Below are 6,000 nucleotides of genomic sequence, written 5' to 3' on the forward strand. Positions count from 1 at the left end.
TTGTCATCATCTTCTTATCGGCGTCCATTCAACAGGAGGAGATTTGGTCGCGGAAGGAAGCGCGCATCCTCACCCACTAGAGAGAATTTTAGATGGGAGGATAGACGCAGGAGAGGTACGGGTTACATGTTCCGCCGTTCCTCAAAAGAACGTAAGAAACCGGACCAATGACTAGCGATCCCTGTGGGAGGGAGATTGTCAGCCTTCTCTTCCGCATGGTCTAACATCTCAAATAGTGACTGGGTCCGAGGTATTATTTCAGAAGGTCTGAAATTAGAATTTATTCACTGGCCTCGGGATAAATTTATGTTAACCCCCTTACGTTCCTCCACTATTGAACAGACGGCTTTGGAGGCAGAAGTTGTGAGTTTATGCCTCAAAAACGTGCTGATTGAAGTTCCAGAGTCAGAAAGAGGGAGTGGATTCTACTCTCCCCTTTTTCTGATCCAGAAACCAGACAGATCATTTAGGACTATCATTAACCTTAAATCCCTGAATGAATACCTGGTTAAAGCCACATTTAAAATGGAGTCAATCAGCTCTGCAATTAAAATGTTGTTCAAACACTGCTTCATGGTAGTTGTGGACTTAAAAGATGCGTATTATCATGTTCCTATCCATGAAAACTTTCAGAGGTTTCTACGTGTGGCGGTGTCTATGGGGGGTATTGTTCGACATTTTCAATTTAGAGCCCTTCCCTTCGGCCTCTCAACGTCTCCCCGAGTATTCACTAAAGTAGTTGCGGAGGTCATGGCGCATTTACGTGAATCTGATATCCTCATAATCCCTTATCTGGATGATTTCCTGATAGTTGGGAACTCAGCAGACCATTGCCTTGCTCAGGTAAAAACAGCTATATCTAAGCTAGAGAATCTGGGCTGGATCGTGAATTATGAAAAATCCCGATTACAACCCCTAAAAAACCAGAGATTCCTAGGTCTGCTGTTAGATTCCGAGTCCCAACAATGCTGTCTTCCAACTGATAAACTGCGCCATATCCAACAACAGGTATTAAAAGCAATTAAAGAACCAACCATGACTCTTAGACAGGCTATGTCCTTGTTAGGTTCCCTAACTTCCTGTATTCCCGCCGTCCGTTGGGCCCAGTTCCACTCCAGACCTTTACAGTTTGACGTACTGAATTATGACAGAGTCTTACAGGGTTCCTTGCAGGGTCAGATGACATTGAGTCCAGAGGTTCTGACATCTCTTAGATGGTGGCTAAGGGAAGACAATCTGTCAGCAGGAGTTCCCTGGGTGACTCAAGTGACTCGGGTAGTTACGACGGACGCCAGCCCCACAGGGTGGGGGGCACACATGGGTGACGTGGTAGTCCAGGGTCTATGGGACCCCCAAACATCAGCCTCTTCTAATCAAAAGGAGTTGTTGGCGATTGAATTATCAATTAAGGAACTCCTCGTGTATCTACAGGGTCACCATGTCAAAATCCTCTCCGACAATCAGGTGGCAGTGGCCTACGTGAATCACCAAGGTGGAACACGCTCCGAGTCCCTGATGGAAATAGCGGACCGCCTGCTCCAGATAGCGGAAAATCATTTTCTATCTTTAGCAGCAGTACATATAAAAGGGAAGGAAAATATAAAGGCGGACTTTCTAAGTCGAAACACCTTAAGACAAGGAGAGTGGTCTCTGAACACAAAAATCTTCAACCAGATTGTCCGCAGGTGGGGTCATCCAGAGGTGGACCTATTTGCCAACAAGGACAACAGAAAAACGAAAAAATTCTGTTCCTTGAATCCCAGGGAATATCCGCTGGTAGTGGATGCCTTCCTGATCAGATGGGATTTCCGGTTGGCTTATGCGTTTCCCCCGCTAAACCTGTTGCCTCTGGTGGTCAGAAAGATAAGGGAGGATCAAGCGAGAATCATACTGATCGCTCCGTTCTGGCCCCGAAGGGCTTGGTTCTCCTGGCTCAGGACCATGTCGGTGGAAGACCCCTGGGTACTGCCAGACATCCCGGACCTACTTCATCAAGGTCCGATCAACCATCCACAAGTGAAGGGTCTACATTTGACGGCATGGTCTTTGAAAGGTCACTGTTAAAAAACAGAGGATTTTCTCCAAATCTCATTGATACCCTTATGAAGAGTAGAAAACTCATAACAACTAAGATCTACTCTAGAACTTGGAGGAAGTTTCTGGCCTCTTCAAATTTTAATATCGAAGAGGGTTTACCAATTAACCAGATTCTAGAATTCCTGCAGAGAGGGCTAGAGCTAAATCTATCCACGAGTACGCTAAAAGTACAAGTCTCAGCCCTAGGGGCCTTATTTTCTTGCAACATTGCTGGTAATTATTGGGTATCAAGGTTCATCAAAGCAGCTAGTAGATCCAGACCTATACACAGGAATAGGTCAATGCCTTGGGATCTTAACCTAGTCCTCTCAGCCTTGACTAAAGAACCGTTTGAGCCTTTACATTCAGCCTCACTTAAATTACTATCCCTCAAAACAGCATTTTTGGTGGCAATTACATCTGCTCGTAGGGTAGGAGACATACAGGCTCTTTCTAGGCTGTCCCCCTATACAGAGTTTCTACAGGACAGGGTAGTCCTCAGACCAGATCCAGCTTACTTACCAAAAGTGGCCTCAGAATTTCATAGATCTCAGGAGATAGTTCTACCATCATTTCTCCCTAATCCTTCTAATTCCAAAGAGGAGTTACTCCATACGTTAGATGTTAGGAGATGTCTCTTAGAATATATATCAGTCACTGATGCTTGGAAGAGAGAGGAGGCGTTGTTTCTATCTTTCCAAGGTCCCAAGAAAGGTCTTAGAGTGTCGAAGTACACGCTAGCGAAGTGGATTAGGGAGGCCATCTCTCTGGCTTATACTGCAGGTGGAGGTCCAGCTCCGCAGAATCTGAGGGCACATTCCACTCGGGCCATGGCTGCATCCTGGGCTGAGAGATCTGGAGTTTCCATCGACCAGATATGTAAGGCAGCTACGTGGTCATCCCCTTCCACCTTTTTCAAGCACTATAGGTTGGACTTGGGGTTCTCTTCTGATCTCACCTTCGGGTTAAGGGTGCTACAGGCTATAGTCCCTCCCTAAGGTAGTTTACATCTCTGTAATTCTCTCGTAGTGCTGTCATGGGAGTCCGAATAAAGCATTAAGCTACTTACTGGTAGCGGCATTTTTCGGAGGCCCATGACAGCACCCTTAGTTCCCTCCCTATTCACGTGGGGGTTGCACTTCCCATAATGTATATAATGAGATAGATAGATCTCACGTGTGGTATATAGTTCATTATGATTGATTATTTTTGGACATAAACTGTATATAATGTATGTTTGTGTGCTACTAACCGCGGTAGTCCTCTCAGGCTCTAATATACAACTGATGCATGGGGAGAGGTACCGCCCTTTTGTATCTGTAGGTTTCCTGTTCCTGAAGGGCGGATCCCCTCTCTCGTAGTGCTGTCATGGGCCTCCGAAAAATGCCGCTACCAGTAAGTAGCTTAATGCTTTCATGACGCCTACGTGGCGTCACAGGTCGGGAAGGGGTTAAATGTCTATGTATTGTAAATGCAATATGTGCATATTACTGCATTTACACTGGTTTAGGCAATAATTTGTGTGCTTCTTGTGGGTTTTTTCATATTAGTCCCCTAAGTGAACCTGGGATCGTCTGATCGCTTGTGCTATATGCAGCATATTGTATTGATGCATATAGTTGGAAATTACGGTCTCCTTTGAAGCCTGACCACAGGCTGGATTTCAAGGGAGCTCTTTATTGACAATCACTGACCTCTTCATCAGATCCTTAACTGTCATCGCAACGCATGGGAGACCCAGGATCACGCCACAGGTGCCACGGTCATTTAAGCAGGTTAACAATTGTGGCAGCACTTCACGCTGCCCACAGTTGTTATGGGCAGTTCTTGTCTGTCACCCACAACCATTATCTGCAGAGTATGGGGTGAGCTCACGCCATACACTCGCTACCAACCTATGCCATACATATATGGTGGATGTTTGTAAGGGGTTTAAGGCGTTTCAAAGGAAGCTTCAGTAATATTTAATTGTAGCCTAGCTATCAGAGCCACTCAAGAGCAATCACAATATATTCTACTGAAACTGGAAGATCAACATTTAAGAAACGGTAATAAGCAGTATATTTGACAGTGTAAATTATGACCCAGCAGTGCCCCTTTCCTTGTGTATTTTAATAATTTGCTGCATTTTCCATAATTCCGGCTTTCCCTGGAACTCTGCATTGTACTGGAACATTTACACCTTTTGGAAATGTATGAATGGACAACTTGACGTTACAATGAACTGGTCAATGTGCCTAGGTCCAAGGTCCTCACTGGCTGAATATACAGGTGCTTCCCACAAAATTAGAATATCAAAAAGTTAATTTCAGTTCTTCAATACAAAAAGTGAAACTCGTATAGTCATTACAAAAAGAGTGATTTATTTCAAGTGTTTATTTCTGTTAATATTGATTATGGATTACAGCCAATGAAAACCCAAAATTCATTATCTCAGTAAATTAGAATAAGTAACAAACACCTGCAAGGTCCCTTAGTGTGTTTCAGTAGGCTTCACAATCATGGGGAAAACTGCTGACTTGACAGATGTCCAGAAGGCAGTCATTGACACACTCCACAGGAGGGAAAGTCACAAAAGGTCATTGCTAAAGAAGCTGGCTGTTCAGAGTGCTGTTTCCAAGCATCTTAATGTAAAGTTGAATGGAAGGAAAAAGTGTGGTAGAAAAAGGTGCAAAAGCAATTGGGATAACCACAGCCTTGAAAGGATTAACCCCTTAACGACCGCCGATACGCCTTTTAACGGCGGCCGCTAAGGGTACTTAAACCACAGCGCCGTTAATTAATGGCGCTGTGGAAAAAGTAAATAGCGCCCCCCAGAGTCGGATTTTCTCCGGGGTCTCGGCTGCTGGGGGTAGCCGAGACCCCAGAGAACATGATTCGGGGGGTTTTTTACCGACCCCGCATTTGCGAAAGCCGGTAATTTACAGTTTACCAGCGATCGCAATAAAAAACGCGATTTCCCTTTTAATTTCTCTGTCCTCCGATGTGATCGCACATCAGAGGACAGAGAAATGGGGTCCGCAATAGCCCCCCGATACTTACCTTTCTCTCCCGGTGCTCCTCGTGGCTCCCGATGGGCGCCGCCATCTTCTTCTGGCAACAAAATGGGCGCATGCGCAGTGCGTCCGCCAGCCGGCACCGGGAAGATCTTTTGGGTCTCAGCTGCCGGGGGTAGCCGAGACCCCAAAGAACATGATCGGGGTCGGTTTTACCGACCCCTGTTTTGCGATCGCCGGTAATTAACTGTTTACCGGCGACCGCAAAAAAAAAAAAGCAAAGTGTAATTCTCTGTCCTCTGATGTGATCGCACATCAGAGGACAGAGAAATAGGGGGATTCGGGGACCCTATCATACTCACCGGTGTCCCTGGGTCCTCCTGGCCGTTGGCGTCTTCAGGGGAAAAGAAAACGGCGGGCGCATGCGCAGTGCGCCTGCCATCTATCGCCATCTGCCGGCCGGCAGGAGAAGAGCAGTTGGGGCTAAAATTAGGGTTAGGGTTGGGGCTAAATTTAGGGTTAGGGTTGGGGCTAGGGTTAGGATTGGGGCTAAATATAGGGTTAGGGTTCTTTCACACTTGCGTCGGCCTGACATACCGGCGCACGTGAAAATTGTGCACAACGTGGGCAGCGGATGTAGTTTTTCAACGCATCCGCTGCCCAATCTATGTCCTGGGGAGGAGGGGGTGGAGTTAGGGCCACGCATGCGTGGTCAGAAATGGCGGACGCGACGTACAAAAAAAGTTACATTGAACGTTTTTTGTGCCGACGGTCCGCCAAAACACAACTGATCCAGTGCACGACGGACGCGACGTGTGGCCATCCGTTGCGATCTGTCGGCAATAGAAGTCTATGGGCAAAAAACGCATCCTGCGGGCACATTTGCAGGATCCGTTTTTTGTCCAAAACGACGGATAGCGACGGATGC

This window comes from Ranitomeya imitator, chromosome 4 (genome assembly GCF_032444005.1).
Source record: "Ranitomeya imitator isolate aRanImi1 chromosome 4, aRanImi1.pri, whole genome shotgun sequence".
NCBI classification, from domain to species: Eukaryota; Metazoa; Chordata; class Amphibia; order Anura; family Dendrobatidae; genus Ranitomeya; species Ranitomeya imitator.